The 9,432-nt window shown below is 50.0% G+C and overlaps 1 protein-coding gene across 6 annotated transcripts in view; it reads right to left on the reverse strand.

The window, feature by feature from the left end:
• DLG5 (discs large MAGUK scaffold protein 5) overlaps positions 1-9,432 on the reverse strand; it is a 147,268-nt gene that overhangs the window by 92,961 nt on the left and 44,875 nt on the right. The window contains exon 1 of one of the 6 annotated variants that reach the window (XM_032259183.1): positions 785-2,093. The exons of 4 other annotated variants lie outside the window; for them this stretch is intronic. The gene's annotated coding sequence lies outside the window, so the exon portion shown is untranslated. Of the gene's footprint in view, positions 1-691; positions 712-784; positions 2,094-9,432 lie in introns of those variants that run through there. One more of the 6 variants, XM_032259184.1, reaches the window with a different exon arrangement.

A 9,432-nucleotide genomic window follows, 5' to 3' on the forward strand; every position in this document is an offset into this window, starting at 1 on the left:
GCATGGACTGAAGAAGATGATTGGGGAGTGGGTAGGTGTCTTGTCCCTCAACAGGACCACCGGAAGGGATTAGATTTGCTCTTGATGGCCTCCAGCAGCCAAACCAGGAGCAGTGGGTAGATGCTGGAGAAAGCTGCATCTCTAAACAGGTCAGGATGACCACAGTCAGCACTGCCAGGTATGAAAAGCCTGGGGATGAGAGAGTGAGGGAGGCCCAGCACTCAGTGGCATGGATGCCATGGGGAAGTCAGTGCATTTAAAGGAAGATGAAACCAGAAAACCAGGTTCAGCCTTGAAATTCTGTGATTCTGCTAAAAAAATGAATAACCCATGTTCCACCTCCCATATCTGAAGTCCGACCCACACTATGAGTTTTGCTCTGCAGTATCTCTGCATTTTTGTCTCAACAAAACAATGAGCATCACACATTTTTAACCCCTCTCTCTTTCTACATCATACACATTACATGTGGCTTCAATATCTGTGAAATAAAGTCAATTGCAATTTGGGCAATCCGTTGATATCTCCAAAGAACAAGAACCCAACACAATGTCTATTTTCTAAACTCAACTGTCATTTTTTAAATAGCATTTCTTCTTTATGGGGGCAAGGAAGGCTAGCCGACTGATACATGAGCAGACTGTTTTTGGAAGACGCCTACTCTGAAAAGCAGGCACAAATAAATTGTCACCTCCAGAAATCTCTACGCTCAACCCATCCCAGCTGACGACACTGGCAGCCTGTGGTCCGGATGCCGCTGCTGGAACGCTCCCCTCTTTCTTACTGTTGGCATCAGCGGCGCCCCATCTTCCAGTAAACTGCCTCTCCTCTTCAAATTGTCTCTCTCCTCCCCCGTGGCGAGTTTCCACTGTTAATTAAGCTTGGCAGACACCCTGCCCTCTCTCCAACCACCTCCCTCCCTGGCTGGGGAAGTCCACGGGCCAACTGACACGTTCTGTTCCTCTTCCCTGTCCCTGCAGTCCTGACTGGGCTCTGGGGCCTGACCAGGGCAGCGTGACATCTTTATGTGCATCTCTGGGTATCACCCCCAGCCCCTCCCCAGGAAGCTGGCAGGGATCCTAGGAGGTGGTGGGGGGAGTGGTTAAAATTGGATGAGACCCAGTTTTTACAATGTTCCCAGAGCCTTGGACGTCATTAAAGGGGGTAAAAAAGGCCCAAAGACGACATTGTCTCGGTCATGCTTTGTCTTGGTCACACTTTGTCTCTGCCGTTATTGTTGTCCTAAAGGCCTGTGTGGTCAGGACTGTCAGAAAAAGGCAAAAGAAGCCACTGTTCTCCCCAATGTCACACGGTGTCCTTTCAAGACCAGTGGCTTCCATGCAGCTGAAGGACAGGTGTCAGCATCCTCTGCCACACCCCAATCCAGGAGAAGGAGACAATTTCCCCCAAGTTCTCCTGAAGGCACCTCCACCCCACCTGCCCCTGAAACCTAGGATGGGCTGCTGTGGAAGGAGAAATGGTGTGGAGGGACATTCTCCACCTCAGAGTGGCCAGGGCTAACGGGGACTGTAGGATCAGCCTCCTTATGTGTACACACACACACACACACACATACACACATGGGAACAGGGCACCGACCACAAACTCATGCAAACTACCAAGTATTGTGCAGAGGCCCTGATGAGACCCAGAGAGAGTGGATGATGTGGGAACATTTCCAGAAGGGGCCAAGTTTGGACGTGAACATGTGGGCCAGAGCCTGATACCAGGAGATTCTTTACTATGAAAGGAACTACTTGGGCAATGCAAGCTCTTATTCAGCAGGTGAGGGTGGGGTTTCAGAATGCATTTCTCACAAGCCCCCAGGGCAAGCGCTCCACACACTGGCCCAGAGCTGGAGTGCGCAGGTGCGATGCACACGGAGGCTACAGCTAAAACCCAGGGAGGGGCAGAAGGAAACCTCTGGGAGGAAACCAGCCCGGTGACCCTCTGGGATTGGCCCCAGCTACAGGCACTGTCTGTGTCCTTTCCAAGAGCCCGGCCCCTGCTAATTCTATTTACTCTGTGACTCAGCACTATTGGATCACGAAGACCACTTCAAAAGAACTTCCAGTAAAAATCACCCAAACAATAATGAAATGCCCCAGCCCTCCCAGATTCCCTCCCACAGCCCATGGGGCCCAAGAGAGATGGAAGTGCACCCCCAACACACCCCTTCCATTCACCTGGAGCTTGTAAAGGCTCTGGTGACTCACACTTCCTCTTTGTGAAACCCGCAATGGCTGAAGGAACTTGTTCTAGCCTTGAATCAGCACACAGAGTTCTCCCTGTCCTCCAGAAGAGACCAGGCAGAAAGGCAGAGCGCAGACAGCTCAGGGTCACGGGAGGCCAGCACCCCCTACCTCAGTCCCTGGGGAAAGGGGAGGGAGAAAGCAAGCTGCTACTCCCTGGGACTCTGGGGTCCCTGGAGACAAAGCAGGAAGTACTGCCTGGGCCCCAGGACAACAGTCACTTCCAGGGCACCTGCCCCACCTTGCCACCCTCCTCTAGCTCACACTGGGGAACCACAGCCTACAGCAGAATGACCAAAGGTGCCCAGTCACTCCCGAACCCGCATGTGTCAGCCAAGTTCCCAACACGTACCCTGCACCCAGCATGGCACTGGGCCAGGTTCAGGAGAAAGAATGGCAAGCCAGGGGCTCAGGAACCTCGAGGTTACTCACCTGCTATGAGTAGCCTTCAGAAGAAGGCCCTTCTCTCTGAGCCAAACAGTAATGATTACAGCACAGCTGGAGCCAACCTGCCTGGAGTCAGCTCCCAGCCCAGCCCCTTATCAGCTGTGTGTCCTTAGGGAAGTCACTCTGCCTCTCTGTGCTTCCACGTGCTTATCAGTAAAATGGGATGATAGGAGTACTTATCTCTTAGAGCTGTTTGAGGATAAACTGATTTAAAGCAGGTTAAGTATCCCTAATCCAAAAATCTCCAAAATCTCTAAAAACATTTTGAGCACTGACATGACACCACAAGCAGAAAATTCCACACCTGACCTCATGTGATGGGTCAGTCCAAATGCAGGCGCAGAGTACATTCTGCTTCCTTGAGGAAAAAACAAAATTTATCTTCAGGCTATGTGCATATAAGGAGCATATGAAACACAAATACATTTCACATCTAGACTTAGGTCCCATCCCCAAGATATTTCATTATGTACATGCAAATATTCCAAAATCTGGAGAAATCCGAAATGCAAAAACACTTCTGGTTCCAAGGATTTCAGATAAGGGATATTCTGCCTGTAAGTGAAAAGTGATTAAAACAGCACCTTGCACAGCCAGTACTCTGTTACCTGCTGTTATCATGGTCAGACCAGACCTGCAGAGGGCCCTTGCAACTCTGCTGTCCAATTCCTCAACTACCTACATGGAAAGCTGTACTAGAGTGACAGGTCACACAGTCCACAAGCAAACTGCTGCACTGTATGGCACTAAGAAAAATAATAGCGGCTAATAGGTACTAAGCACTGTTAAGTGCTAGGACTGTGCTAAGCACTTTGCATGTAGTGCCTCCATTAATTTCCATGACAACGCAGAGGTTGTCATTAGGCCCATTTCACAGAGGAAGAAACTAAGAGTTGGAAAAATTAATCTGCTTAAGGTCGTGCTAAGAGCTACTAAGAACGCAAACAGGATACAAACCCAGGCAGTCTAGCCCAGCACCCAGGCTCTCAATCCTACACACAATACTGCTGCCTGGCTCCACAGGGAAGAGCAGTCAGAGAAGACTTCATGGAGGAAGGGGCCTGGAGCTGGCCCTGGAAGGTGGTGGCCTTGGATAACAGGAGAAGCCAGATCAGCTTGCAGGAGACAACAGGCAGAACTATTTCTCTGGGAGGGTGAGAACTCTCAGAGCAGGGCCAGCTCTATTCCCTGGGAGTGGGCTCATCCCCCCGCTGCCCAGCTCTCCACACCGAGACAACACTCAACAGGCATTCTGAGCTGACCCACTTGTATCCAAGTGGGAAGAAAGAGGAGGAGGAGCTGTGGCTTCATGGTCCCCATTCCATACCCATGCCTGTGATGGCTGCAGAGGGAAGTCACAGGGTGTGGGCAAGCCCTCACTTGAGAGCCACTGAATTCTGGGAACTGCAGAGAAAAGGAAGGAGGTAACAGAGTGAGAGTTGTGGAGTGCTATCACCTTTTACAGGCTCGCCTTCCCCGATCTAAAGCCCTCCTGGGATGCTGGGGGAACAGAGGGCTCAGATCCTACTAGTGGGCTACTAGGAAGCCGGCTTGCAGAACCATTCTCAGTAATCAGGTGAGAAGTAAGGTGACAGGGGAAAAAAAAAAAAAAAAAAAAAAGAACTGCATTCAGGGTAGCCCTAGCCCCTCCCTAGGGACTCAGCCTCCCACCCCTTAAAAGCATGGCTCAAGGCTGCAGACACTGAAACCCAAACTTGGAAGCTGACATGCCCCAATATTTCAGGGAAGGTATAGCGTGACCATGGCCCCAGAATGGAGCAACCACAGACACTGGCATGTCATCAAGGAAGTCCTGCTCACACATGCCTTATATGCCACCTCAGGGTGGGAAAATCCCGTTCTCCTGACATGCAGAGGGTGGTTGGTAACTCAGGCAACACCCGCTGTTACCTTTGAGTTAAGCAAGATTCACCCTTCATGTGCACAGCCCGCTCCAAAGTACCAGGTTTGTAAGTTAAGATTTAATATTCATTTTCCCCAGCTGAGATATTGCTATAGTATCCTCCACCAACTTTTAGAACAAGCAACATCACTACGGTTAAATATATATATAGTAATGATGCTGGTTCCCCCCATTTCTGATCATTATAAGAACTGTTCATCCATCTCTAAAATGTAAAGGTGGCCAGGTGAGGTGGCTCATGCCTTTAATCCCAGCACTCTGGGAAGCTAAACTGGGAGGATCCCTTAAGGTCAGGAGTTCAATTAGCCTGGGCAACAGAGCAAGACCCCCATCTCTCTCTTTTTTTTTTTTTTTGAAACAGTCTCACTCTGTCACCAAGGCTGGAGTGCAGTGGCGCAATCTCAGCTCACTGTAACCTCCACCTCCCAGGTTCAATCCATTCTTGTGCCTCAGCCTCCTGAGTAGCTGGGACTACAGGCTCGTGCCACCAAGCCTGGCTAATTTTTGTATTTTTAGTAAAGACAGGGTTTCACCAGGTTGGCCAGGCTGATCTTAAACTCCTGACCTCAGGTGATCCACCCCAAAGCGTCGGAATTACAGGTGTGAGCCACCACACCCAGCCAACCCCATCTCTTAAAAAAAAAAAAAAAAGTAAAGGCAAGGGGGCATTGCTCAGATAATTGAACCAGGTGTGCAGTTAAATCTGTGTGGGGGCAGGAAGGAAGATGATGCCTGCTGAGCTCTCTGTCCGTTTTTTTCTTTTTACTTTGTATTTTAAAATAAATAGAGACAGGTTCTCTCTGTTTCCCAGGCTGGTCTCAAACTTCTGGGCTCAGGCGATCCACCTGCCTTGAACTTCCAAAGTGCTGGAATGACACGTGTGTGTGCACCTGGCTTGTGTGTCCATTCCTTAACACGTTCCCTAACCCAGTGGACTTTTGAGGCCATTTATAAGATAATGAACTAAACTGCCTGAACCTGAGAAAACTCTCACATCAATTTTGCCATCTATGACTCCCCTCCCTTCCCCGCCCAAAATGCCCCAAGGCAAAAATATGAAAAGAGAGGGAAAACAAAGCATGTGTGCCCAGAATCAATCATTCAATACCATGCAAGACCCTTCGCTCGCTAACTACTGGACTGGTTTTGGTCTTTTTCTTATGTTTTTTTTTTTCCCTCTTTTAAGAGGCAAGTGACAGGCATAAAAAAAAAAAAAAAAAAAAACTGGCACATCAAGAAGGAAAGATGGAAGTTTGCTGAATTTCAAGGGATGAAAAAAGTCCACAGTCAGGCAGCCTGCTTGTCCTCATCAGCAAAGCAAAGGCTCCTGGAGGCTTTGGGATGACCACAAAGGCTGTGTCTGATGAAAGCCACTCTCTTTGTTCTGTCTCCCTTCAGAGTTTCTGGGCTGCAGGTTGGGGATGGGAGCAGGGAGGGAGGGAGAGCAGTGGGGGTACCTGGGACCACCAACCTGACACCAGGTGGGAACACCTCTCAGTTCTGGCTTTCCATCACCAAAACCAAGCCCTGCTCCCTGCTGTCACTCCTGGCCGGGCTGAGACAGTTCTGTACCTAAAAGACACAGGAGGAGGCCCAAAGAGGGTCTGATGAACTCAGCAGGAAGAGGACAGGACCATCATGCTATGCCCTGGAAGGTGAGGGTGGAGGGGGGACAAGGAACACAGCCAAGCCTGACAGTACCTGCAAAGCGAGGAGCACAGCTAAAGGAGTGGAGCAGGGCAGGCCGCAGTGCCTCTGCCCCGCCACCCTGACAGCACATGCCACACCAAGCCCAGACAGGAAATCCGAGCAGCACGGGCACCCAAGGGGCAGCCAAGCCTCCATTATGTTCCAGCCGGACATCCCCCAGGGGGCATGTCTGCCCTGGAATAAACTTCTGATAAGCCCCAGAAGTCACGACAGGCAGGAAGCAGCTCTCTGAAAGGCACCGGGCACTCAGGCTCCCTCCTGCTCTGGCCCAGTGCTCAATTTCTACTACTCAGTAAATGGAGAAGAGGCTGCCTCCCTCCCACACTGGATGGCACGAACACCTTGCAGAGTACACTGCCCTCCACCCTCCCAGGGCACCCATACCAACGCAGGCTCTGCATCAGACTGGCTGGCTCAGGCCTGCCACTCACCGGCTGTGTGACCTCAAAAAAGTTGCTTCTACTTTCTGTGCATTTCCTCATTTATAAAATAGGAAGAATAATGGCTGAGGAGAACAGAATGAGCAAAGAGAGGGAAAGCCCTTAGAACAGAGCCACGTGCACAGCAAGTGATCTACAAACACCAGCTCTCATTACTATTACCTCTTGCAGGCTCCTAAGGAAGGCAGGACATGGAGTGGCCTCTGCAGTGTACACAGATGTCAGGTGCTATGGACGGGACCTGGAGGACAGTCACCTGGCCTTCCCTTGGCTTGCAGAATGTTTTGCTGGTAGAGGCTCTGTACCGAATACTCTGTGTACCTCCCATTACCATCTCCCTCAAGAGCTAATGCCTCCCCCTCACCCCAACTATCAGTGTTGCCCCTCAATATCTAAATACAGCCCTATCTATGCCTGTGTATTATCCTCCGTTAGGACAAGGAGGCCTCCTCTCCCCTCCCACCATTCCACGTGACCATGGCAATTCCAAGCCATTCCCAGTATCCCTTGTGATTTCCGGTTCTCTCATTCCCAAAGAACAAACCAGAGTGCTCACTGTGTGCCTAGAATCACACCAGGCTTGCCCCTCCACTCACCAAGTTCTGGTCCCACCACCTACACACAGACATCAGTCAGTGCCCTGTAAAAGATGCCATTTGTTGGTGGGTGTGTCTGTCCCCAGAAACACAAGGCCCATTCATTTACCAAACGCCGGGTGAAGTACTGGGATGCAGCAGGGAGCAAGGTGGACAAATCCCTGCCCTCATGCAGCTCACATGAACAGGGCAATAGGGTGGGGGGAGAAATAAACAAACATAAACTGTATTGGGTAGTAAGTGCTATGAAGAAAAATTCGGCAGAGTTAAATGGTAGGTGGTGGGGGTGGAAAGGAGATGTGGCTATCGTGGTACAGTGGTGGCAGGGGTCTCTCTGGGCAGGTCATCTTTCTGCAGAGACCTGGAGGAAGTGTGGAGTGCTAGAGAAAGACTGCACTAGGCAGAGGAATAGCAAGTGCAAAGGCCCTGGGGCCTGCCCATGTGGGAGGCCTGTGTGCTGTGGGTGGCGTGACCTGCAGGAAGATGCAGATGAGGTCAGTGGGGCAACATGACAGCTCCAGGCAGCACCATAGGGGCCACAGAGAGGATTCGGGGCTTTATCAGAGTGAGATGGGAAACCTCTGGAAGCTCTGAATAGAGGAAACGCATGATCTTATACCTACCTAGGCTCATTAGATGCTTTGTTGAAAGGCGTCCATAAGCAGGGAAGCATGGAAACAAATCAGACAGCAAACTCTCAAGTCCAGGGGAGCAATGGTGAGGGCTTGGACCAGGGTGGCAAGAATGGTGCCGGTGAGAAGTGGCTGGATTTGAGGGATATTTTGGAGCTTTTCTTTCTTTCCTATTCCACATTTGGCTTGGAGCAGAGCTGAAAGGATTTGCTCACAGGCCAAATGTGGAATAGGAAAGAAAGAAAAGTCAAGGATGACTCCAGGGTTCTTGGCCTGGAAAGCGGAAGGATGAAGTCGGTCCCTGCTGAAAGGGAGAAGCCTGCAGGAGGAACAGATGGGGGAGGGAGGGAGGGAATCACGAGTTCCCATTGGGCGTGGTCACGAGTGAGGTGCCTACAGACACATAAGGGAGGTGTCAGGCAGGCAGATGATACAGACCTCAAGTTCAGAGACAAGGTCATGGCTAGAGACATAATCTGACGACTGTCAGCATATGCTTAGTATTTATTTTGATTTATTTATTTTTCGTTTGCTACAAAGACGTGTCCAAAATATGCTTAGTATTTAAAGTGATGAGCCTTGATAGGATCACCCAAGGAAGGAGTATGGATAGGAAGGGCAGTGGAGAGGTCCAAGGAAAGAACCTGGGCATCCAGGGGCTGAGGGGGAAGATAAGAAATCAACCAAGAAGACAGAGGATAAGTGGGTAGTGAGGTAGGAGAGTCGACCCCTGAGTAAAGAAACTGAACACGGCCAGGCGTGGTGGCTCACACCTGTAATCCTAGCACTCTGGGATGCCAAGGCAGGCAGATCACCTGAGGTCAGGGGTTCAGGATCAGCCTGGCCAACATGGAGAAACCCCATCTCTACTAAAAGTACAAAAATTCTCCAGTAACAGTTTGAATGTAAAATTAAAATATATATATACAAAAATTAGACAGGCATGACGGTGCACGCCTATAATCCCAGCTACTCAGGAGGCTGAAGGAGGAGAAGCACTTGAACCCAGGAGGTGGAGGTTGCAGTGAGCCATGATCGTACCACTGCACTCCAACCTGGGTGACAGAGTAAGACTCCATCTCAAAACTTATAAATAAATAAGAAACTGAACACAACTGCATGTGGCCAGGGATTAGGGAGGTGCGCAGATATGCCCACGTTGCTTAATGGTGAAGGTAAGACAGACACACAATACTCTTGACTCCTGATCAAGCTGAATCTGCACTCCACCTACACCCTGAACTTCCCCAGTTATCAAGGAGGCTAATGGAAATGAGGCAGAGCTTACGGACAGCCTTCAACATATACTAGGCATCCTACATGTCACAGCTTATGTTTTTGTTGAGTGCCACTACACTAACATCAGGTAACATTTATTGAGTACTCGTTGCAGGAAAGGCATTATTAGTATGGATTATTTCATTTAATTCT

This window comes from Sapajus apella, unplaced genomic scaffold (assembly GCF_009761245.1).
Source record: "Sapajus apella isolate SASKATOON/1434 unplaced genomic scaffold, GSC_monkey_1.0 scaffold107, whole genome shotgun sequence".
NCBI lineage: Eukaryota > Metazoa > Chordata > Mammalia > Primates > Cebidae > Sapajus > Sapajus apella.